Here is a 27,037-nt window from a genome sequence, read left to right on the forward strand (position 1 = left end):
ACTGGAAGAGGTCTCCAGAGACCAGAAGGTTTGGCCTTCCCGACCCAGACCCAGATAAGCGGATGGACAGCACCGTGCAAACATCTTAGGCCACCACTGACTTTAACATTTGAACAATCTTCGCTCATAGCTATAAATGCACTAAAGTCTGAGGAAGTATCCAAACTCCGTATTGCTATGTTGTGCTCCTTTTCATGAATTGTTGCCATGCGAACAAAGAGCAACGTGTATAACGAGCATCTCTAATTAGGCCACATCTGAAATGTTGGCAAGCCAGCGACTGAGTGACTGAGTGGTTTAAATAATTTGTGTCAGTTTGCAACTCTTGCATCTGATTCCGGGGCGCTTTTCACCGACATGTGCGGATGCTGGATGTGTACCAGCGCACTAATGAGGACTCGCGTCAAAGCTATGACTGATAAATGAGCTCAGCACCGTGTCTCAAGTCCAGGAATTGATCTTTTCTGTCATCCCCTGCAGAAGCTCTGATCACAAACACGATGACGAGGAAAGCCTGATGGTGCATTTTTCTGTCTTCGCTCGTCCTGGATTCTTTGATCAACTTTTAAATGGCTGATTTGTGACAATAGTGAAGTGCCAGTATTAATATTTAACTGTATATCATCAGTGAAGCTATTTTTTCCCACACACCACACTGCTTCTTCTTCACACTGATTCTCTTTGCCTATTGACTATTCTCCCATACATCTGCTAAGATATGATCATTATGGCAAGATGAGCTCATATTTATTTGTACACTCCCATTTAAATATGGTGGAATATTGTTTGCACAAGAAATTATCAAATGGCGCTCGGCGACAGTATAGGAAATCAAGCTGATAAGCCCCCCGAGGCAGTTAAGCCCCTCTTGCAAGGTAATTAGATTCATATAATCCAAACGACAAAAGCTGTAATCCTGGTTGAATTTACTGTGTTCACTTGGCATTTAACTGGCAGACCTGCTAACAAACTGCAGCCGGAGAGAGATTATAAAATTGAGCCGTTTATTGGATTGCACAACACAAGTTTACCCACATTATGTTATGCCATATGTCATCTTGAAAGCTTGCCGGTGCCGCATGTGTGTGTGTTTCAGACCCTATATTTAGCTGTTTTGAGTGATAACATTTTCATGCAAAGCCATGATTTGTTGTGTTTTTTTTTTGTATCGACTGCAGGCCTTAAAATGTTAATCGACAAAGTGATTTTAAAAACACCTTAAAAACTTTACATTTCAGCTTTACAGATGCGATAGCTGCTCTTCAGGCGTATGTGGCGTTTTCCCCCACATTCTCTTTGGCCTTTGAAGGCACCATGACATGACACCTCACCTGGGTTCAATTAAGCAATCTGGGGGGGTCACTAAGCAAGAAGCTATATAAGCTGCCTTGACTTCACGCTCCTCAGTCCTCGGTTCCGTGGGACAAGAAGCCAGGGATGTCAACTGCAGGTCAGTGGCCACAAACATTTAGTGTTTTTTTTTTTTTTTTTTTTTTTAAATATCACATGGTCTTTTAAACATTTCCACCATTTGGTTTTCTGGAACAGACCATTTTGCTTGGGATCTGTTTTTCTGGTGTTTATTGAATCTGCTGAACTGGTGCCACAATGTCGCCAAGAGGTTTTGTATGTGTGTATAAATGTATAAAAGATTGGATTGCTAATTGCTTTGCTAAGGTTAAGTTAGCATTAGCCTTGTTAAATTGATGATCTGAATATGAAGTGGCTTGACTCCACTGATGGCGAGCTGGAAAGCAAAGCGAAGAGCCTGGACATTCACCGCTTTTGGAAGCAACTTTCCGTAAATGTGGTCTGGTAGGAGGCTGAGCAGCCTATCCTCTTCCCCCACCCTCACAAGTCAAATGTTCCAATATCACTCCTAGCACATCCTGGACATTACCAGGATGTTACATTATTGTCCACTAAATTGATGACCGAACTGTGCATATTATAAAGAAAAATAATTTGTTACCAGTGTATTAAAAGTACAGTATTGTATATATTTGTTCTGTAATACACTTTCTGTTCAATATAATTCACATTTAAGCTTGAATTATGTTATTCTCTACTGCCCCTGCCCTCCATAGCTGAACCTAGTCTTCTTTTTGAAATTCTCCACACTTTAAACTGTATATTGTAAATATTTACATACTGGTATCGGTCACAGTATTTTTTTCATTAAGAATTTTTTTTTTTATTGAAAGTGTGTATTCAAATGAACCCACCCTGCAGAGTACAATGTTGGGAGTCGTTATTTAAGGAATGGTATGTTTCCATGCTGTATATTCAATGATTCACTTTTAAAATGTGCCTTAAAACCAGAAATGATTTCAGTAAAAACAAAAGCTGAATCATGAAAAATGTAACGAGTCCTGATAGCCGACATCGCCCAAATGAGCTGATTAAATGACAGAATTTGAAATGTTGCAAAGTAAAAATATAATGTGGATGTTGACATGTTTATGAATAAGGTGAAGGATTTACAGCGTGATTGAGGATTGTACCAGCAACCACCGGAAGGGGAAACAACCTCCTTAGCCATGTCACCCTGTACAATATGCGGAATGTTACAGCATTGTATAAAATAAAATTTAAAAAATTTATTTTCAATGGGAAACGGTCATAGAAAATATGAAATTACAATAAATGTGGCCATTTTTTCCAACACAGCTGTTTCCTGAATGGACTAAACATTTGGAATAGTTTGAATTGTTTCATAAATGTAAGCCAATGGACAAAATGCCACTCAGCATTCACGCAATTAAGCATTTCATTGTGAATTATAATCAGTCATGTAGTCGTGGTGCTATATTGCCCCTAGCGGACAGTACAGGAATCTCCCAGCCACTGTCCTCAAAGTCCAAGAAGCCTCACTGAACAGCCTGGCCACCCCCGAGGGTATTTTCCACGCAGAGGCTGACCCAGCCTAGGTCTTTTGCTTAATGAGCAAACGCAGGGACATTGATTCAGTCCCCTCCTCCATCCTTGCTGTCTCCATCCCATGTAAGCTCAAGATAAACCAGAGTCTCCCGGGTCGTGGATCAGCAAAGCCCCACCAGAGTTATTTCCATCTCTCGCTGAAGTGCCACATTAATTACCCGCCAATGAAAAGGAGACGCAGGTCCAATTAGTGAGCATATAGAGTAGATGCAATCTAGCAGGTTGCGAGGTTCTGTTGGTGTGCTACACAGTAAACTTACAAAAAAATTTACTTTACTTCAACAAAATCCCTTGGAATTCACTGACTTTTAATCTTTTCGTTAGTTTTGTGTGTGTGTATACATATATGTATTAGGAGTGCAGCGACATTTATTCACAGGTTCGATACTTGTTCAATTCAGCATAGTATGAATGCCTGAGGCATATCGTAATGTTCAATACTCGGTCACAGTGCGGGCTGTGTAATATGTTATAATGTAGAGTAAATCTGGTTAAAAAAGATCAAAGTGAGACATCCTTACTAAAAACAATCGTTTCAGCGACAGCAAGAGCGAGTACTCTTCTCGTGATTAGACAATCTTTGACGTTTGTTTCTTCTCTATGAAGCACAAGCTAGCAACGGTAGAAATGAAGTTTGAAAAGCTCAATCTTTTCTAAAACGTTTGAGCCTTGGGACACTTTCGTCTTTGTGAGTATCTGTATGAAAAGCACCTGAAATGTCAATGAATTATTTTGAATGTTTGTAAAGTTACTGTCATGTCGCTGTTAGCTATCTTGTGTTTTGGCTAGCTACTTGTGTTTAGCATATTTAATGCACATTTACAGATGGTAATTGTATTCTCTGTATGTTTTGCCGCACGCATACATGCACGAAAAAGAAAAGTAAAGTAAGCCTTCTGGACAGTGTTTTTTTTGGTTGACTGTTAACTTTCTTCATTCTAGTAGTTGGTATCATGACACAATGAAAATATTGCAATATTGTCATGTGCTTTGGCTTTTGTCATCAGAGCAGCAACCCACCCTGGTGATTATGCAACTATTACTTTCACAGGTTAGTCACCAGCATGCCGGCATCCAAACAGTATACCATATGTTGGTCTTGGTGGTCTGACCAGCATACTATGTCTGTCCTTGTCTTCCCAGCATCCCATGCTGGTAGGCTGCTCCACCACACCAGCAGAGACCAAAAGGTAGTGGGAGCACCCTGCTGGGGAAAAACCAGCATTGACCAGCATACGTTTTGTGCATTTGTTGCGTTTTTGTGCTGGCATGCTGGTCTGGGTACCAGCAAGACCAGCATACGTTGTTTTTGTGCCGGTACCTGAGCTCAATAGTGAGGTCAACAATCCTGAACACATAAATTATAGTCAGTTCCTACGTGCAGTGGTATTTTCTCACTTGCCCATTTTCCATTAAATAAAATAATAAAATAAATCATGGACAAATTCCACATCACCTTAAATAACCGACTGTACAATAAATGCACCTTGAATACGCCATCTAGTTATCTGGGTATAAAATGTCCATGCTATGGTGATGAAGATTTCCGGCCACATGGTGGCACAATAACATCATTCTTCCTCTCCTACAAGCTATGGGGGCATGTTTTGTTTGCAGTCATTTAAATGCACTGCACATTTTGCGTCCAAGTATCAAGATTAGCATATATTTTTGCACTTTTACACTGCTAGTGCTTAAAACACAACACATAATGCATAAATACATAATTACCTTTTGTGTGAACACTATTGTATTTTTGCATATTGTACATTTAAATATTGCAAAATATTTGAAAATGGTAAGGATACTTCCAACAAGGCGAATACCCTAAACACTGCTCTCATCCTACTAAGACATTCATGCAGAGGAACAAGTACAACGTTCTGGAATGGCCGTCTCAGTCCCCAGACCTGAATATTGAACATCTGTGGTGTGATTTAAAACGGACTGTCCATGCTTGTAAACCACCAAACCTGACTCAATGGTCAAAAATACTTTCAGCCAGAATCCAGACCCTCATTGGAGGCGTTTATTTCTGCAATAGGAGGATCTACTAAATATTGACAGCGGTTTTTCTGTAAGTCCTATAAACTTTATTTCACTTATCGCTGTGTCTACTATACATATGATATATATGAATTTAACTGAAATGGCTGATCCAATTAGTTAGTTTATAAAGCTAGTAGCTGTATAAAGGAAAATGATCAAACTTTTTCATACCACTGTATACAATCCTGCTGTGCTCCAGTGAGGATACTGCGGTTCCAGTCCATTTACTTTATGGATGCTGTTTTGTCACGTGGAGTCGAGCGTTTAAGTCCAATGATGCAGTTCGATACCACAATGATCTGGTCATGTTTAACCTGACCCCAAATGATGACAAGGTACCATTCCACCTCAGTAGTGTGTAACACACACATCTCTGATCGCAGCTCTGCAATGAAGCACATCAATTATCCCCATGCTTGCGCTGCGTAATGAAATTTGTAATCAAAGCACTCTCTGTAGGTGACTGCGGACAACAAATTCCATCCTGTTGAACGCCTTCACACAGCCACTTCAGGTAAATCAATTGTATTTTTACAGTACATGTTGCTTTTACTGTATGGGTAATCATGGACGTTGAACATGCTGATTGGCTCATTTCACTGTTTGCATGGTAAAGTACTGAGATGTCAAAATGAATAATGTGAATATTAGCCCCACTGATATTAAAGTGCAAATGTCACAATTTGATTACCTGAGTATGTCACATGCAGTCTGAAATTCTGAAATCCTGAACTTCAGCATCTTTCACTAGTGGTCAGGTGCGTAATCAAACGTGGTAGACTTCCTTGGTAGACTTAATGATGTGGAGTGCTTGAGTGTGAAGGAAAACATCACAAATGTCAAATTTTTAACTGGTTATAACATTTTGATCCGGAGTGAACAAGGCCTTCAACCTGTCTGCCCGCCACTCTGCTGCGCTCGGGAACACTTCCTACTTCATGGAAATTCACTTGATACCGCCAGGTGGAACCAGTTAACAGCAATAGACATGGGGCTACTGTAGCTAAAATATGTTCTAAGTTCTAAGTCACGAAATAAGGGAACTTGCAGCAACAGCATTGCATAATGAAGTGATGGCTGGGGCCTGGAATCGTCGGGAAGTCCTGAACTATATAGAATCATCTTTCTCAATGGCATGATTTCAAATAGAATTCGTTGATTGAACATGAGCTGAATTATTGTCGGGGCTAAATATTTCATGCGTTGCATGTTTAGGGTGATTCTGTTCTTTAAATGAACAACCCGCAGGTGATTTTGAACAATGCTGTTCAGTGGAAAAAGAGACCAGTATTCTTGGTTGTAAATTTCAGTCTTCCTGAGCTAACATGGTCAACAGGAAGGAACGATCGACTTGTCAACCTGCGGAGCTCAAAGCTTGCAATGCTGACAGACACTCCGGTTTCCACTGGGATACTGTTTTATATTCATACACTGCAAGAACTGGCTTTGCACGACATCAGGGGTGTCCACATGATATATTGGAAAATTAAAGCACACGGGAGCATTTTGATATTTTTATTTTGTAAACAGCGTTTATACAACCAATCTAACATGCTGTAGCTGCTGTAGCTAAGTATAGAAAAAACAGCCTGGTTACAGTGCATTAATGTTATTAATATAGAATGTTACTCGCTTATATTTTTTGTTTAATTGTACTTTAAGAGGCCAAAAGACTACTATTACTACTGCATGCCTGCAAATGGCCCCTTTTGGACACCCCTCCGCTACATCATCATAATTTTGAAAGTGAAATTTGGCGTAGCACCTCCTTATCGCTGCATGAGCAACCTTATTGTTGCTTTGCTTTTTTCAAAAATAGGTGCAATGTTTAAAGGTTAATTATACAGAGTACTTTATCATGAGGTGACAAGCAGGAGACGTGTGACCTTTCTCTCGCTCTCTCTCTCTCAAGTTTAATTTCATAACATGAAAAGAACCTTATCGCTTCAGAAGGGAAATGTGGGACAAATTTAGATGTAATTATCAAGCTGCAACTAAGCAATCAATAACTGCACACTAAGTTTTGCATTAATTCAAAGCAAAATAAAGTAAAAGTAATTTTCTATTCACTAAATTGCATTTATGTGTTGTAATCACACTAATTACTGAACAAGCAATTGGTAATTGCTGAGAAATGACGAAGCGATGGAATTAAATACATCATCTTCCTCCTACTACTTTTCAGGTGTGTTGAATTCTACACCTGTATGCAATGTTACTTTAAAGGGGACCTATTTTATTTGAACATGTATCATGTTACAATGGAATGCATCACACAATCACAGTTCCACATCTAATATTACTAAGTAATTTTTATGCCTTTTTAAGCCAATTTGGTAGACTGGACTGTGCCGAGATGGGCATGGCGGCCCATCAGGGGAGTAGTCCACATTTTCAGCTTGGCATGGGGGAAATATCATGACGAAACAGTCCGGCAAAGGTTCGCCAGCTCTGACCTGATTTATTCGGGGCGCAGGTGAAGCGCAGACTTCGGAATGGTAAATTGGCTGACAGGCGATTGGTTAAGATTACTCGGCTGTGTTAAACCCTGCCATGCCTTCACTCCACCCTCCTTGCCACTTGGGCCGGTGGGAGGGATGGAGGCGTGGGTGCAAAGTGCATGGCCACACCACACCCTGCGCCTGGTCTATGAAATTAGAGCCCCAAGTGTCTACTGTGCAAAAGTGTGGACGCCCCTGCGCTATATATCACAAGCTTGCGTCTTGAGCCTCAGCATGGCAGCGTCCTTTTCTTGCTAATTACAGCATTCATCAAACAGGCTGCTTGAGAACATCTACTGATCTATTCACCTGTGACAACCTGTTATGATGCCAGGTGGATTCTGTGAATCGCCTTCCTACCATCTGGTAATTGCTGCGGTCGTTGCATCACTATTTTTATCCCTGAGACAACTCCAGCCATCCATCTCTGCCTCCCACTGTTATCCCCTTAAAGCGACATCGAGGAGTATGGGGTGTACTTTTGGGGGGGGGGGGATTCACGTAATAGAGATTCTCCATTTTTTGTTTGTTTTTTCTTCTGTTGTGCATCACGACAGAGGGGCTCAAAATAGCACATCCCCTACAGAGCATCCAAGCCGATTAGCTTAGAGCGGGTGTCCACATAACGTATATTCTATTTTTGTGTCCCATCATAAAGAAATGGGTATTTTTCTTTTATGGAAGATGAGTCATTACATCCGGAGTGGAGACATTTCCCATTCTGTCCAATCCATTCAGAAAAAGGTTGACCTCCTGCACAGGAAATGGGGACTACATGGCATATACTGTATGTTCATTGGACGCATCCATCTGCAACAGAAACACGTGTTCTGGCGTGCATGACAGGAGCTTTGTGTCTGCCTTGTCTTGTTGTTTGCATATGATTGAGTGTGCAGCACACCGGTCGCCTCAGTGAATGCACGCCAAGCTGTGAGTGAGTGAGGGAGTCCAAGTGGAGCAGGACGAGGAAGTGCAGAGAGAGGGAGGGAGCTCAGAAGGAACACAGAGGGAGAGGGGGCACGTTGTGCAGAAGCAGCAGCAGGAAGAGGAGGAGGAGGAGAGCATCCTTCCATCATTCAGACTTTAGTCTGTCCTTGGAGTACAGCTCTGTCCTCTAATGTAAAGCCAGGGAGAGACGAAGGAGAGGGACACTTACTTCCTTTTTGTGCTTGACAGATGGCAGAATGATCTTTGACTCCAACTCGTCCACCTCTCCACACTGAGGTAACAGCCGCCTCCTCTTCTTTAAATCTTTTAAACGACAAAGCTGCATGCTGCATACTATCCATTTGTCCTGCCTTCATGCTTTTTGCCTTGAATGTGATTTTATGAGTGAATGAGCTTCCAAAAGACAGACATGTGACACTTTGAAGTATTTGGGCAGAGCTGAGAAGGATGGAGGAGCACTTTTGACCCAATCGCCACCTCATCAGCAAGCTAGAGAGGACAGAGCGGACTTGTCAGCAGGCTTCATTAGCAGTCAGGTATTCGGAGGTAAAGATGAAGGGCAGCCCAAGTTTTCTCACCTGCCAACTTCCATAAATTTCTATTTTGTCCATGAGCTGTTAGAAATGCTGCCGTTGTCCTGCTACACAATAAGGCATTATGGCACAATGATAATAACCTGTTTGATATTAAGTTGTATTGTCCACTAGAGACACACTTTTGTTTAGATACATAACAACTCAAGCATTGAAACATTTTTTTCCCAACTGTTTGGAACTCAGGATTATCATCAGGTGACTTGGACACAATCCAGCCTTTCTTTTTATTATTATTATTACAAAGCTCACAATGCTCACACAATGTTCTAGCTTCTCCCAAATATCTCACACCGTAGGATACATATTGTTTAATTTCCTTGGGAAAATAAAAAATGAAAAAATGTTCAATCTAGGGAAGTGTCCTACCAAGACAATGGTGTGTGTGACTGAAACACACACATAGTCACCATGCTTGCACCACATTTGAATCCAGGGACTGTGCCCAAAAGTCCTTTTAGTAACTGTACAAGCATTTGTGAGTTAAAAAGGTAACAGGATGATCTACACACATCTCACAGTTTGGACATTATTGTCGTCACACGAGTGTAAAAAGCATTTAACCAGAGTAAGACTATGGGCTCGAATTTGGTGGCGCCACCCCACGATTTGGTCACTCCAGTGCATCACTTTGTGCAGCCAATTTGGTAGACTGGGCTGCACTGAGATGGTCGTGGCAGCACACAAGGGGGGGCGTGTCCACATTTTCAGTTTGGCGCAGTGAGCCGAAGGTGCGTTGAAAGCTCGCCAGCTCCTACTACAGGCGAAGAGGCAAGAATAAATTAGCTGACGGGCGCACAGTGTACACGTCACCAAAACCTCACAGGCAGGTTTTTCTGAGGTTTTTCAGATTACAGTGGAATGAACAATCACAGCAACCACTCTTTAATTGAACTATCTGAGCCAGCATGTACATGTTTGTATTAATTGTCCGATCCTTTACTTTAAATCTCTCAGCCAACCACAAACAGCCGCGGCATGCGACAGGAAATAGTATGTATTCTCATGAATCTCATTCAAAGATTGTCAGTGTTTTGTTGACGGCATTGGTTGTTAGCTGTGTGTCCAGCCCCAACCTGAAGACCTGGATTGCACTTTGTCATAAAATATCCTACATCCAGCTTTTAACATGCAACCAACCGTTGTACGTCTTTGCTCATTTGCCTACTAACAGTGATTGGATGTTTACTGAGAAGAGGGGAGTCACTTTGAAAATGTTTATTTGGGGGGAAACAAGTCATTTATTCAGGGGGTCGTCCTTGCCCTAGCATAGAGCTGGTCCTGATCTATATTCTTAACGTGATCTGAAAAGATTACACAAGGCAAAGAGGATGAAATACTGAGAATATAGAGCATGAATGCAGGTGGCTCTCAAGCATGATACCTGGATTAACTTGCTGCAGTTTTTTTTCAACATAAATGTCAGGAACAGATTACGCATGTGTCCCGCGAGGTGGTGTACAAGGTGATGCGCATTGTGGCCTCTGATGCACATTTTAAGGCACATTTAGAGGCGTTCATTTGATTGGTTGAGATTACACTCGGCTGTGTTAAACCCTCTCACGCCTTCTATCCTCCCTCTTTGCCACTTGCGCCCGTGGGAGGGACGGAGGCGTGGGTGCACGGCGCTGCGCACAAAATTTGCAAAATGCGCTGGCCACACCCCTACGCCTGGTCTATGAAATTAGAGCCTACTGTGCAAAAGTGCGGACGCCCCTGCACTATATGATATCAGATGCATCTATTAAGCTTGCGTCTTGGGCCTCAGCATGGCAGCATCCCTTTCATGCTAATTACAGCATTCATCAACCAGGCTGCTTGAACATCTACTGATCTACGCGGCGCAGGGAAGGTGTGCCTACAAAATTCGAGCCCTATAAGTAACCTGAGCAGTGATGACATGTTTGGCAACACTGGCATTGTTGTTACTGTAGCTTTGAGGACCATGAATATGAGCAAGGTTCTTCTTATGTTGCAAAAAAGATCAAATTAAAATCCAAAGAGAGGCAGAATAAGTGTGAGATGGTGTGTTCAGTACCTGGGCCTTTGGTGGGGATTATTCTACCTCTTAATACGACCACTATCATGTCATAGTTACAGAAATAATTAATAATATACAAAATTGCAATACGATGGTGTGGCATTAAAGAGAGATCTATATTTAGCGTATTGGGGATGGATGCTGTAATGTTTTCCCGGGAGGTTGTAAGGTGAGGTGGTCGATCAACTATCTCTTCATCAAAGCCAAACTGGTTACCATCACCTGCAACCACGCCAAAGCAGCTTCAACAAAACCTAGCTGTTCCCTCGACAAGCCACCGTCCTCCTCAACCTGCACTCACTCACACAGGGCTCAGACTGTCACATTCACAGACCATAGGAATTCACAAACTCAATACTGTACTACCAGTTAGCTACAATACCATCCAACCATTTTTCCGACCACCACCAGGTGCTCGCCTGCGAGCCCCTCCACGCTACAATACAATTTTTAACAAAACACAAATTCCAGTTAACCCTTTATCTCTGAATGCTTTATGAAATAAAAACGGACTTCCGTTCGTAACGTCGAGCATTGGTAACTTCCAATGCCTGTAAATTTGGCATTCAGCCAAATGTAACAAGCATAAAAGTTACGGCTCAGTGATAAAGGGTTCAGACAACTCCAAACCTAAACACTAAAACATGATATTTTTAAGTCACTATCATATAACTCTGACAAAATCATAAAATGTTTCAATGAAAAAAATTCTTCTCGGTCAGCCATTGTGGCATCACATGACTTGTTTGACAGTTTGACTCCGATTAACTCTGATGTTTTTGCGGGCCAACTGGCTGGCTCTGTGAGGCCAGTCTAAGGCAGTCCCAGGTCTAGTAATGGTAAAGTGACATGGGCCAGAACTCCTGATTGTGAAGGCCCTGAGCAGATTAGATTGACAAAGCAACATGTAGAGGCTGAAGTCTGATTGGACAAAATATCTAACATAGGCATATACACTACTGGAAGCAGTTCAGCCAAGAGACATGTCACAAAACAAAGATAATGGATTGTTAGGAATAAATGAATACGATCTCTTTGAACAGCTTCTGATGGTGTCTAGGCCAGCAGAGAAGGCCCTGCTGGCCCTGACTGCACACCACCTCTGATGACAGCAGCTCAATAACCATATTTTTGCAACTATAGGTCAATTTTTCCTAAAAACCTTTCCTTGAAATTGTGACTTTCCACTGTATCCATGAGTTCCCTTTGCATCTGTGAGCTATAGTATATTTGAAGATTATTAACAATTCATGACAACCTAGATGTCAGACCTAGTTTCACATAGTCGACTATTTTTGGGGTCCATGGTTTTTCCTCTGTATAGCATGTTTAATGTATGTTACTTTTTGTTGTATCTGTGTTTTCTTGTGTTATCAGTGGTAGGTAACCTCATTTTACACAACACTTTACCACCAACATTTTAATTAGTGTAATCAGCATTGATCAGTAGATGGGTCTACAGGTGTCTGTACAGTCTGTGGCGCTTTGTCATTGTCAGTGTAATGTGTTTCTTTAAGGTTCATTAGTGTTGATTACTGTCAAGATTGATGGTGATTTGTTGCACCACTGCATTCTCGGGGTCACTCTCAATCGGTAGTCAATTCATGTTTGTTGCTTTTTACGTTGAACTGTGAAATGATTGGTTCTTCATTACGGAAAAACTGAAAACATTTTTAGAGCAGTGCTGGTCACTTGATAAGAGTACTCCAAATTTTAGTACTTCTGAATAAACTAATCTGATTTCCGAGAGTAGGCACCATTTGCACAACGGCAAAGATGCTGCAACTTTTGTTTTTCCCAAACAAAACTGTTGTTTTTTAAATAAATGCCATCCAAACGTACTGAGAACTACTGTAAATGGATGTCAGCAGGGGACATGCAGGCGTTCGCTTTGCATTTGCTTATTAGACTTTGACCTTTTGCAGTACAATATACAACACAGCCACAGCTATTAAAGGTTGGTGTGGTGCTCTCAGTTAGTGTTGTGTTTTTGTTTTCTTATACCTAGCAGGCGTTGCCTTCATTTTTGTATCATTTCACTTTCAATTCATGCTTCTACTTTATCACGCTGACAACCTATTTTCATACATGTATTCCTTTTAAATGATTTTCTTCTTCCCTTTCATGTGAATGCCATCAAACATACTTATTTTAGGATAAAAAGTGATAAATAAATAAATCAAATTAACGCATCATCTTTTTCAGGGCTCAACAGATCAAATGCAAAAAACAGGTGCCACTAATTTTAATTATATTTAATATTTAGTTTTTTAGAAACTTTAATTTATATTTATTTATATTTATAATAATAAATATAATTAATTATAATTTATAATATATTATTATTTATTATATATATAATGAGTTATATTTATAATAATAAATATATTAATAAATTGAGTAAAGAAAACAGTACTGAAAATACAGTTGTCAAGGTGACTGGTAGCTGAGTTCAAGTCTATGCAGGTTTGCTGGCCACAATTTCCAACCAATCTTCAAGCTTCAACCCTTTTGAGACTGGGGTCAAATGTCACCATGAGTTTTGGCTTGTGTGTCTTTTGTCATCTTCTTTCCTCGTCACCCCCTTGTGAGCTGCTGCACAATGGTCATTCACCTTATCTTGATCCAATCACCACATGGCAACATTTCTTCTTTTCCTTCTCAATGAGTCAGTCTGTGATGACATGCTAATGGCCAATCTTAAACTCCAGTCACCCCCCCACCCTCCCCCAATGTACTCCCTTGTGTATTCGTGTGATACCAACCAACACTGCTGCTGCCGCTGCGTGTGTTAAGACCAAGTCCCTTTTCGTAATCCCTGTGCTAATAAACAACCTTTATTAACATTCCTGCACTAATCGCCTCATAAAAATGAAAGGCTACAAAGGCTTAGTGTACTTGGCATGCTTGTCTGATATTAGCAGGTGTTACTGGAACCCACATTGACCCCATTTTGTGTCCAGACACACTAAGTTTTATTTAGTAATAAATTGAATTAGGACTCTGGTATGATGGCTAATCTAAAATACATCACTTTTTACGGCATATATTTCATCGTCTCCCACTCGTGTGAATACATACGCAATGTTGGATAGTATCAGATGGGTTTATGCGTTACACAAAAATTCATACACGGTAAGTCAGGGGTCTCCAACCAGTAGCTCATGAGCTAGCAGAAGCTCCTAACCACTATTCAAGTAGTTCTCCAATGGGTTATTATTTATTATCAACAAATTAGAAAGTGGGGTTCGGCATTAGTCCGGAAGTTCCCGGGAGTACTTAGGAGTGTGACCAATCACAGAGGAGTGCGAGTGCCCGGAGGTGGGCTTTGGATTCCCAAAACAGACCGTTTTGGAAATCCAAGTAAATAAAGCTGGAATAGGTGCAGATTATGGTAGATCTAGAAAGCTTTCTGTGTGGGTTATTGTGTGTACCTGCTCTCTAGGAGTCCACAACTCAATACAGAGGGCCAAAAATGAGCACAATAGAGCATAATAAAGAAACTTCATGGATAGGTGACATACGTGCAAAGCAAGGGCCCATCAAGTCCCACTCAGTTGTTGGCAGAGGACTTCTTCTTTGTCTTACACACACCGACAAAACTTGGACGTGTTGCATAATCAATGTGACCATTCCTTCCTCCACGAGCAGTGACAACCAGAATGACTCAAAACCCTAAAACGAAAACCCATTGTGTGCTTGCTCATGCACAAACACACATGTTGTTTAATTAATGTCATGTTTACTCCTAGCAGTTGTTAAAGATAACGGCCACTTTGCGGAATAAAAGTAGCCAGCATGACTCAAAATAATCCACAAGGTCAAAGCACAAGATGTTACTTCCTCATGCACAAGCAAATGCACAGGAGCGCAATGTAAATGTGCCTCATAATTAATGCAGTGGTTCCCCCTAGTTATTTATGATAACTGACACTTTGCATAACAGAAATAACCAGAGCAACTCAAAATAATCCACAAGGTCACATGGTGTACTTTTTCATGCACGGAAGCGCCATTTAATAATCTATAATTAATGCAGTCGTTCTTTCCAGTTATTTAGAACTAATACTTTCGTAGAAGCAACTAAAAATAGGCCTGTTGTGTGTGATAATGATAACACTTGACTTGTATTACTTGGCCTACCACCAATTCAGTAGTCCAAATGCCATGCAAGTCACTACTACGCTGGCTTAATGTAATCATTTAGATGTTAAGTAATGGCAAAGTACAACATTAAGCCGGCCTTTACTTTGCTTCAAGGGGCCGTAGAGCAGATGTTTGTGCAGGCTGGAGGCCATAATTTGATGCCTGTTGTTCAGTGGGTGGGTTAAATGTTGTCTCAGCACGCTCAGCTGTGCTATCACGATTTTTTTTCTTCTTGCATTTTTGACGGACGAAGGAAAAATTGGGGTGGAAAACATGAAGTGGTTGGTCAAGAAGTGTTTCAATTCAGCAATAGATCCCATTAGTAATCATGACAAGCATCCATTTTTGTTCTGTTAAGACTTGCATAGAAAGGTTGGTGTGCCCATCCTGAGGCATGCGTGTCTGTCCTTGAAGTTGTGACTGGTTTATAAGGGCAAATTAAATTCCTCGGAGCAGACAATTTCCATGCCCTATTTTGGAAAAGTCTTAAGTGATAACTGCCACATTACCCATTTTAATTCAATCTTCAAAGTAAGAGAAATAATGAAGTCCTTTTGTGCGGTAATTGAAAATGGTATTCCGTTACATTCCCACAGGCTTATTTGTGAATAAACTTAGATCGTTGACTGACTCAATTGATGTTGGCATAATAAACGACAACAGGCACCATTGAAATATTTACAGCCATTTTGGAACATGAAATGACTGAGTATGAAGTGGAGCGAACATTTGTCATTTTCAATCATAAAAATTGCTTCAGGGTAAACTGTCTTTACTGTCGTATCTTCTCTGGTTATTTTTACTTTAATGGGTAATACAAATGTAAAGGTGACTTTATGGGTGTTATTTAATGTGGTATACAAAACTGTGGTGAGACCAGCCATGCTGTTTGGTCTAGAGACGGTGCCACTGAGGAAAAGACAGAAAGCAGAACTGGAGGTAACAGAGATGAGCTGATGTTGATGCTGATGTTCTCATTGGGAGTGACCCTGATGGATAGGATCAGGAAGGAGTACATCAGAGGGACACTGTTGTTCTTTTGTGTGTGCTGTTGGATTTGGACATTCTCATATATACCATAATGTCAGTCTCAAAGGGAAACATAGTTTCGAGAGAGGACAAGCTGTGAGGGTGAAAAACCTGACTCAGCATCTACCTCCACTATCTCTGGCTTTAATTAACCGCAGCGTTGCTAAGTAATTTATAAGGTAATAATTTGGATATAAATTATTATTTTAGGGGGAAGTAAAGAATTTTGCTCAACACCGATAAGCTGCCTAGTCTCTATTGCTCATCTCGGTTTTCGCGCTTTCCTGCAAGCTGAGGTTGTTGTCTAATGAATATGCAGTCTATAGTACTGGCAGTGCAGTCATTAGCGCCCCGTTCCTTTCAGCATGCTTCTGCTTCTGCTTGAGTTGGCAACAATGTGTTCATGACATAATGGTGAATTATTGCATATTTCAGTGTCTGCCTGCAGTGCTTTGATCCATGTTCTTCCTCCATATATCAGGTTATATCTGGTCAAAGTTTGCAATAAGGTTGGATTTGCAGTGAGCGTTGTGTGTTTAAATCAACATTAAACATGATTGCACCATGTAACAGGAACTATGAATAAGCGATTAGTAGCAATACAGTATTTTATGAACTAGCGTGTCTTTCTGCACAGTTCAACAGGTGAGCATTTTTTTTCTCTGTCTTTGCTTGGATTGGACGCTCCATTAACTTTGTTTTGGAGCCTCATTAGTTGAGCAATTTGGGCATCAGACTTGTGTATATACAGTATATAATATAATCACATCGGCAATCAGCCGTGATGTGGTAATTTATTTAATATGACTTCACATTAGAAATTCAATGTTCAGTTAATTAGTGTTTTTCATTATTCTAAGCCAGTCTCAATTATTTTCTGTCATCCCCCAAGGGGACAGAATTTTTTTCACAACTTCAACCCGACAAATTGAAATTCGTTCATTCATTTTCTATACCGCTTATCCTCACAAGGGTCGCAGGCCTGCTGGAACCTATCCCAGCTGTCTTCAGGCGAGAGGCGGGGCACACCCTGGACTGGTCGCCAGCCAATAACAGGGCACATATAGACAAACAACATACCGATGGACAATTTGGAGTCACCAATTAACCTAGCATGTTTTTGGAATGTGGGAGGAAACCGAAGTACCCGGAGAAAACCCATGCATGCTACTCCACACAGAGATGGCCAAGGGTGGAATTGAACTCAGGTCTCCTAGCTGTGAGGCCTGCGTGCTAACCGCTGTAGGTATTGAAATATTATTGTTAAATATCTGTCATGTGTATCTTCATCTGTTCAAACCACTGTATGAGTTGCCCCCCCCCACCATAAATAACTTCATTTACTTTTATTTACGTTATTTTGTTATTCTGGAGCTCCGATTTTCCTTTAGCTTTTATGCTTTTTAACAGGGTAGATGTGAAATGGGTCTTCAATTGCTGTCTAAAAAAGTCTTAAATTTGACTTGTTGAAACATGCAAAGAGCCTGAAACAGATTCTCAGGATCCCTGTCACATAGAACATTAACAACAACTCACTTTTGCATCAAATGTCACAATATAGCCATGCTGGGAGGCATTTATTGTGTTATGCCTCTCTAAATAATAGCTTAAAATGTTAGCAAGAGCTCATTTAATGCAGTGCAGTGGAACCACTGCAAACCACAATAATGAACATATTACCTCTCAGACAGTAAACTGATCAAAAGGGAGCCTTAACTGATTGAGCTTCATGGCATCTGTTTGGGTTCACCCTTTTTTTTAATAGCATTTCCAGATGGTGCCAACGTGTTAGCAGCATCAAACGCTTTTCATATAAAAGCTGGAGAACCAGCAAAGAAAAGCATACAGGGCCCAGCATGATAGATAAATGATACAATCATAAATTGGCTGCCCAATCAACTTGTGGTCGAATCATGCAATTGGACAATAAGATTAGAGTGTACGCAAACTTTTGACCCATTGAAAAATTGCAAGTTATGCCGTTGCTGTGGAAACTGAGAAACGTGTCACTTTGAACCACTGCTTCACTGCCTCAAATGTTGTACACAAATTGGGAGCCCAATTGTGACTTCATGAATCATTGAAGGGGTGTAGGTGGAGCAGAAAATAACATCTGCAGATTCCTCACCCTTCAGTCATGTGGAGTGACTTGAGACAGAGATGCCACTTCTTGTCTTGTGTGACAAAGCAAGCTTCTACTACTATTACTACTACTATTGTATACTACTATTGCCTTGGCACATACTATGTTCACTTTCTTGACATTGTTGTTTTCTTTCCCATCATTCACTTCCACTACAAGTATCGGTATTTTCTTCACTTTTGATTAAATAAATGCCAGTAGCCAGTGAAACAGTGCCCAACAGTTGGTATAACATGGCTAGTAAAACGGTAGCCTACAATAAAATTAATTCATTGCTGTCCTCTTCCTCCTCCTGGGAATGATAAACACGAAAGTCGTCGTCTTTCACATCACAATTGATCAGCCTCATAATTCCTTCATCACACACGTTGCCAGTCTCTCTCGATCTCTTGTTGTTGCTCTTGGAGTCACTTTTGTCTTGAGGCAAATTAGCCATTTAGCCTGAGGTATCCTCTTCATCACGCAATAATCCAGTCTCTCACAACCTGTTGGTGATACTGGACAGTTGGCGGTACGAGCAGTCCAAAAAGAAGCTGTAGTAATTCCACACTTATTGAAGATGGGTCAGAGATTGTTATAGCATCACTACTTCCTGACGCTGCAGTCTAAGGGAAATGTAGATAGATAGACTTTCTTTATTGTCATCGCACAATAACACAGCAGTGAAATTGCCAACGAAATGTTGTTGCCTGGCTCCCGTGTAATAATAAATAATAATGTGGAGAATAAATAGATTACATCAAATATGAACAACAATGTACAGCGTAAACAGTAATTTGTACAAATAATTTAGAATAAATAACAATAATTTAAAGTTTTGGTTGTGCGTGTGGGCAGGTAGAGGGGCTTATTTGGCATTGAGCAGTCTGATGGCCAGGGGGAAGTAGCTGTCTCTAAACCTGGTTGTTCTACTGCTGCAGAGCCTTCTCCTCGATGCCAAGCGAGAAAACAGTCCATGCTGGGGGCGTGTGGGGTCAGAGTAGATCTGACGGGCTCTTGATACACAGCGGGTGTTTGCTATGTCCTTAATGGGGGGGAGCGGGGTCCCAATGATCTTCTCCACTGTCCTCACCAGTAGTAGTTTTTAGCCATAAATTAGCCGCATCACTGTACAAGCCACAGTGTTGAAAGCGTGAGAAGAAAATTGTGTTAAAAAAGTAGTACACTTGCAATGTGCTTTCTTAGCATAGAGAAGCTATCATGAGCCACGTTTACATGAAGAGTTTTTCTCTTTCCGAATGGAATCTTTCGGAATGACCTATTTGAAAATAATGGTATCCATGGAAAGGAATATTCCAATCTCTTGTCTACATGTGCCGCTATAATCAAACAGAATAGTCAATGGGGCATGCGTTGTAAAACGTAAACATCAACATCACGTGATGAGTTTTTCTTTCACTTGTTGGAATAACTCCATATTGCCAGTTTTTCCTTCGTCCAGTCTTGAAATGAGTTTGGATCAAAAACAAACTTTCCACAGCAGTCCAGTGCCGATTGCTCGCATCCATTTTTAAAACGGAAGAACGTCTGGAGCTGCGTGTTACGTCATATCGCTGAAAGAACTGAAACAGGAAAAGATCAAATTCCATCTTGCTAATATACTAACTCTAACGCTATTTTCTTTTTTCATAAAACTGGACTTGTGAATAAAGTATAGAAGTGTTTAGATTCTGTTCCACAGGTGGCGCTAATGCACACGAAAGCTGCTTGCCAACCGCCAATAAACAACAGAAGAAGAAAAACACCACAAAGAACGCACCCTGACAACTTTCCGTTTGAGCGAGTAGAAGATACCTCAATCGGATTGGGGAAAGGAATATTCCACCCCTGTGCGTCCCATTATATATTCATTCGGATTGGCACTTTTCTTTTGGAATGACGTTTATACAAAGGTAACATTCTTTCCCTTTGAGCAAATAAACCGAATGCAGTTGGAATATTTGGGTCCATGTATACATGGCTATGGTTTCGCTATTGTGTGATGTTGTTGTGTTCTTCCTATTAAATTGACAGACAAAGCCACACATCTCCACAAGATTCAATCACAATCAGTCAATCATTAACAGTGAAGTCATGAGTTCATCACACATTAGTTCCTACCTGAACCCTAAATGTTTCTCTGTTCCTAGTACATCCACTTGCATGTAATATTGGTCAGACTTTTATGATGTTGTTGTAAAGTGTTTGGGCAAATGTGAGCTAATGAGTAACTGAAACAGGCTTTTTGCAAGCAGCCCAGTTGGCAGTGATGCGGCTCCTTTTGACTTGCGGAGAGTGAAGTGAGTGTATGCCATGAATTACTCTCAATGACTGCACATTACAACCACACACCGCCTACTGGGATCTCCCTTCCCTGACAGTAGTTGGAACTGGACTCTTATCAGTACAGTAGTTTTAAGATATGTGTAAACATGGGGAGGGAGGGGCAAGTCAACATTGGAATTATTATTATTATGACCTTACGGGATAAACCCTAGTAGTTTTAATTGCATGTCATATATGCGTGAAATTCAATTTACTGTTTTAAAGCGTAACTCTTAAAGCAGCCATAAAATGTAACCTATATGAATACTGTATTTCATCAAATAGTGGGTGGGGTGCCATTATTTGTAACTGTAGCTGTGTATCCCATACTGCTGCTTAACAATCCTATCTGCCTCCGTCCGAATGTCTCAGAAATGCCTAATTCAGCCGAACTTGCAGAAAAGAGAAGGCGTAATGAGGACCGTATTTCTGGACTATAAGTCGCACAAGGCCAAAAATGCATAAGTAGAAAAAAACATACATAAGTCGCAGTGGAGTATAAGTCGCATTTTTGGTGGGTAATTTATTTACCAAAACAGACATTATGTCCTCTTGGAAGGCAAGTTCTAACAATAAAAGAATAGAGAACAGGCTGAATATATGTAAGATATGCTAACACAATGCTTATTCAGCTACACAAAAAATATAAACATGAACAGAAAAGGTATCCAGTGTTTATGTAACATGAACAGTTTTTTTATTTATAAGTCGCTCTGGAGTATAAGTCGCAGGAACAGCCAACCTATGAAAAAAAGTGCGACTTATAACCCGAAAAATACGCTAACTATTGAAATGGTCCATCGATCAACACCCACTTTGTGTCTTATATACGGCCAAGCTGCGGCCATTGAGTGTTAGCTCCTGGACAGTCCACATAATGTAGCTCATTTTTGGGTCACTATTATCTTGGAATACTAATATTTGTATCACTATCAAACATCCTGGAGGTGTGTGTTGTCATATCATACACGGAGCTGTGAGTTATAGTAAAGCTAATTGCAGAAATGCATGTTATTTATTCAATTGGACGTTGTCTACTAGAGCCAATGTCTTCATTTGGAAATATCGTCTGATCCACAGAGTTCCAGGGGAGGGACAGTGTAAGATATCCTGGTAAATATGGTAATAATGTCGCCGGAGGAGATAATCAAGAGCCTCAACAGTCAATGATGAGCCATCAGTGGAAAGCGGAGCAAAATCAGCATACATAAATCAACATAAACAGCGCTTTAATTACAATCAGAGGGAGTTGTGTGTGTTTACGTTTCTGTTGAACAGCAGAGGATGACACGGAGCAGTAAATGGTTTAAGCCAGGGGTCTGCATTATGGTCGTTTATACTTCTGTGTCGTCGCTTTTGCCGTCCCTTCTGACGTCGTCATGAATTTTTTGTTTTGCGTCGGCGTTCAGCATGTGTCATGTAATTCTCCACTCCGAATGCTAGGGTCACTGTTTTCTGTTCGGTCAACTCAGGGAGAAACCATGACGCACGCTGGTTAACTATTTAGCTTGTTAGCTTCCTGGTACTGGAACTGGAAGTAATCAGTGGGTTTTAACATTTTCAACACTTCCCACTGATAGGGAACGTGAGTTGGGTTCAGACCATCGGGAGAAATGTTTCACCTTACTGATGTTGTTGCAATAGTGAATGAGTCATAGCAACACAGGAAATGATGTACTAAAAGCAGACAAATTGGCTTCTCTCCCCACCAGGTAAAACAAGAATCGGGAGTGAAGTGTGACGATACGTTTCAGGAAATGATACACACCCAGATCAAAATTTTAAGCCCCCTTTTTATTTGCTTTGTTTGATCTTAAGAAGGTTCTAAGTAGAGCTCCAAAATGCAAAAATAGGAAATGAGATAGCAATTTATTGCAAAGTGAAATCTGCTGTTTTGGCAATTATTATATCAATAACTTTTTCCAGAGGAATAAACCATCCCGCATGCCCCCCTGATCTACATTTGTGGAAAATTTACAAAAATGGAAATCATTTTAATCAAATATTTTGATCCTAGTGAGGTTTTGGCTATGGGCTTAAACCTTTGATGAACTAATGAACAGCCTTGTTTCAGTTTAAATGTAAATTAATTTACATTTTTCAACTGGTCTTAAAATATGATCAGTGTGTGTATATATTAGATTTAGTCTTCAAATAGGTTTTGTTGCTTCGAGTGGGTTTTAATTTGGTGGAAACGGGCCCAAATGACCCTTTTGATGCTAAAAGTTGCATACTCCTGATTTAGGTCTTCCCATAAGCCTGACATTACCAGTAAAATGAATTTTCTTTGTGTGAATTTTCTTTGTTCTTTGAGTGACACTAATCAGAATGAGCTTACTGACAGAAAAAGTCTTTGTTTCTCGTCTCCGTCAATGGTGATATTGTCTGCACTCTCGACAAGCATCAAGTGGTTTCAGCCACGGCAAGCAGTGGGTGTGCAGTCACTTTGATAACACCATGGCACATCACCCACATTGTCTGTTCGTGACCTTTAACTCTTTGTGCCAAACGAGTACAGTGTTAGGGTGTGAACCAGCTGCCTCTTTTTCATTCTTGGAGCTTCACAGTCAACATCAGCTTTACAGATGCCATGTCGATTTGAACTTAAGCCACTACATGAGGTATTACATTTCTGTATTTTGTCTTAATCCTTGCATTGACACAAACATACAAAATGTCAAGTAGCAACACAATTGGATGGTATTTGTCTTCCATTTTTTTGGATGCTGGGCTACTGTTGATGGAGTTTCATTCTCCAATACACGCTGTGAAGTGATGATAGTGTGGTTGAATTTGCTTGAAATGATGTGATTTACATGTCCCAGCAGAGCATTTTCATACAACCAATTTGCATAAACCCAAAGCATTCGCTCCAACACTGTTTGGCATTTAAAATAAAGGGCCCACAAAATTGCAACCACTTGTGCAATGTAATCAGATCTAAGATGTTAAAAATTGAACATACACGCACATAACTGCTTTGCCATGACTGCGGAGCCACTATGAGGTTAAAACGCAGGAAGAGGGTGGGAAATCTGGGTATTGTGGTGTTTTGGCAGGACCCTGATAGGCCAGTCGTCTGCCTTTCCTGCATGCCAGACCCCACCCACAAAATGAGCTGATTTAACTTTGTTACCGCGTGAGGAAAATTCCTAGCTAGTTGTACTTGTCATCATGAACAAACACCGGTTGTGAAGGGATAACACTTCATCCGGCTGTGTGTGTATTGACGCACTTTAAAGGTAAAACTGCTTTTTAATGGTTTTACCATTTTTTGCACTTAGTAACTTAAGTGTAGCAGTTTGTAGCAGCAGATGCACTTCTGGCTGTTTTTCACTGTTTTTCAGAATCTGACTTATGCAACCAACATGGAATATGTGAATCTGAGCACTATTTATGGGTATTGCATCATTGAATGTGCAGAATCTAACATAAGTGTGGTGCATTTGCATGGATTCGTTTTATTTTTTTCAGTGGATGACAGCCCAATTCATGTACCTAATGTAGTTCCATCTTTTAGCATTGCATTCGGCTCGGGAAAGGTCTGATAAAGGAACTTTGCAGTAAAAGCTTTGGTTGAGTTGATGCATTTTGTCCCATTTGCCCCAAAAGCTTGTCCACTTAACCACTTTGTTTTATACAGTAATACTTTTAAAGAATCAAAGTCAAGCTTGTCGAGCCAGAAAATGAGTGGCTCTAATAGAAAATAGCCTTCCATGTTTTTTGTACATCGAGGTTCAGCATCATAAATATTTAAATTCAGTCACGCTAACTAGCTCGCAAACTCTTTTTCTCGCTACAAACCAAGTTGGCTGAAAATGAACAACATAGAGGACAAGTAGTTACATTTGTGTTCTGTTTTTATTGGAAATAAAGGAATAGATTAAGCAGACTCAAAGCATTTAGTCAATTTAGTCATGTTAGCTCGCTTGCTAGCAGGCTAGCTATAAAGAAACTTTCCAAAGTTTAATTAGAGCCAAAAAAAAATTAAATAGTTTGTGTATAAACAGAAAGCCTGTTCTGTTTTTGCAACGTTTTTTTATTTATTTTGGCAACGTAGTCGTTGAAATAGACTGTTCTATTACTTGACCAAGGGGGTCCAAAATGCGGCCCCCAGCTTGTTTTATTGCACCGCGGCACATTGTAGAAATAAAATTAAACCCCCCCAAAAACAGGAAAAACACAGCAACTGTTGATACCAATAAATAACAATAGGGCTGCAAGTTGCGATAATTTTTTTTCAATTAATCAGATTAATCAGTAATTTGAAAAAAAGATTTAAACTGACAGACACCAGTTTGCCGCTTGAATATTCTGTTAAAATAATGTTAAATAATAATAATAAAAAAATCAGTAAAACAATAAATGTACATGAAAATACAATGATGATCGTTTTTGATCATTGTCGATTAATCTCAAGCTTGTAGTATCAATTAATGGAGTAATCGGCTGGGGCAAAGATGGACCAAATGAATATGAAGCAAACAACAATTTGTGGTTGAGTCCGCAACATATCAGATCTTTTTACCGATGTCAAAGCTGATATGTGTGAATATCTTATGGCTCACATTCACAGGATATTTATGGATTTAAATAAAAAAATGATTAATTGTTGCACCTCTGATGAATCATAACACTAAGTTTTGTCTTAAATAAATAAATAGAACATTTTTTTTTTTTTTTTACAAAATGTAACATATCAAAGTGACCCCTGCATCTTTTGAGTTTTATATGCACCAAGCAGCATATTTTTTGCTCAATCGGTAGAACAGATCACTATATATTTTTTGTTTTCTATACAGATTAATATTGATAAGTAGTCGCTCCTCCAAAACAAGTTTGTAATAGAAAATGAAACATTTTGGTCCTGTGCTGACTGTGCTCCATAATAAGGTTCCATATGCTTCATTCACCAATGGGGTTTTAGTGACAGTGACACTATTATTTGTCACGGTGCCTTCACAGCATGCCACAGCCGCAGCACGGACGCTTCGGGAGATTTAGTTTCTGTGAAAAGTCAACTTGATAGTGGCTTGTTAGCACACTTAGCGCTGCTCTTGTAGCCGCTGGGTTTTTCAGAATCTTGGGGCTTGCCTCTCTGTGCGAGTAAGACCACTTTGAATGCATCGCACACTTCTCAACAGCCCCCCTCCAGTCTCTCTTCTCAGACTGTCAAGCCTGGGAAAGCTCCTTTTTACCCAAGAGGAAATGGAAGGCGTAAAAGAGAGCAGTGAATGGAGTAATTTATATTTTACATATTGGCTTGATTTCATTGGGTTTTTTTTCTAAGTGTTCACTGCAGCTGCATTTTTAATTTAAGTCTTTTTATTTACGCCAGAGCACAACGGGTGGTTCCGTTCCTTTCCTATAATAAGGTCTATGCAGGGCTACTACTACATAACCTAAAGGGCCACAGTCTGTAGAATGTAAAGGCCCTAGGGTCTCATGTGATGTCCCATTACGCTCACTTGATGTGTGTAACCACATTTCGAATGCTTTTATTGGACTTTCAAACACAGAACACAACATTGAATAACACGAAGCTGATTTAGCATAACAGTAAATGTGTTTAAAGGCGCTGTGTGCCTTGGTTAGGTACTGCCAAGTTTATAAACACTAGAGAAATGGTCAATTACTTATGAGCAATTAGTTACTAAGTCACACTCGTGCCCCTGCAAACATATTTTGCCTGATAGCGACCATCTTTTACAACCAATCTTACTCAAATTTTACACACATTTGATTGTCAAGCCCCTAAATTGCTTTGGTGAAACTAACTAAAGTTATAATCTTGTAGAGTGCATTGGGCTGTGTGAGAACTTTCAAGTCAATACACCTTTTGGACGTTATGGGGTTAAAAAACAGCACCACCATGTGGTGTATTTATCAGACAAATACTACCACAGACAGCACAATATTAGTAAATATGCATTAGTGATATTTTACACAAATACATGGTGTGTGCTAGTGTGAATTTCTGCCAAGTGGGATTCTCGGGGGCAACAGAGACAATTTGGGACATGTACACCATGCATATGTTTTGACTAATAATCGGCCAATAGAGTGGGGGAGTGTGACGTTTGAGCCACGATGTACGTAATTCCAGTTATAGTATAAATTCAGTTCAAATGTGTCGTATTACCTCATGTTACAACACACAGTTTTAGACGTCACCATAGTGCTGTGAGCCTGTTTCTATAGTGTAACAAAGCTATTCTTAGAAGCCTGTAAATAAGAGATGAATGCAGGCATTTTTGATGTGTATGGAGTGGGTTTCTGTTGCTCCAAAGAGAAGAAAGCAAATGTTAACATGATGTTGAAAAACACTACATATAGAATACCC

At 40.2% G+C, this 27,037-nt stretch overlaps 1 protein-coding gene across 3 annotated transcripts in view; it reads left to right on the forward strand.

Moving 5' to 3' along the window:
• Positions 1-3,538: 3,538 nt before the first annotated feature.
• gramd1bb (GRAM domain containing 1Bb) overlaps positions 3,539-27,037 on the forward strand; it is an 88,145-nt gene continuing 64,646 nt past the window's right edge. Inside the window, exons 1-5 of one of the 3 annotated variants that reach the window (XM_058079299.1) lie at positions 3,539-3,628; positions 3,948-3,991; positions 4,084-4,130; positions 5,449-5,503; positions 8,667-8,714. The gene's annotated coding sequence lies outside the window, so the exon portion shown is untranslated. Of the gene's footprint in view, positions 3,629-3,947; positions 3,992-4,083; positions 4,131-5,448; positions 5,504-8,498; positions 8,715-27,037 lie in introns of those variants that run through there. The other 2 variants (XM_058079301.1, XM_058079300.1) reach the window with 2 other exon arrangements.

Source organism: Doryrhamphus excisus, chromosome 8 (genome assembly GCF_030265055.1).
Source record: "Doryrhamphus excisus isolate RoL2022-K1 chromosome 8, RoL_Dexc_1.0, whole genome shotgun sequence".
Lineage (NCBI taxonomy): Eukaryota > Metazoa > Chordata > Actinopteri > Syngnathiformes > Syngnathidae > Doryrhamphus > Doryrhamphus excisus.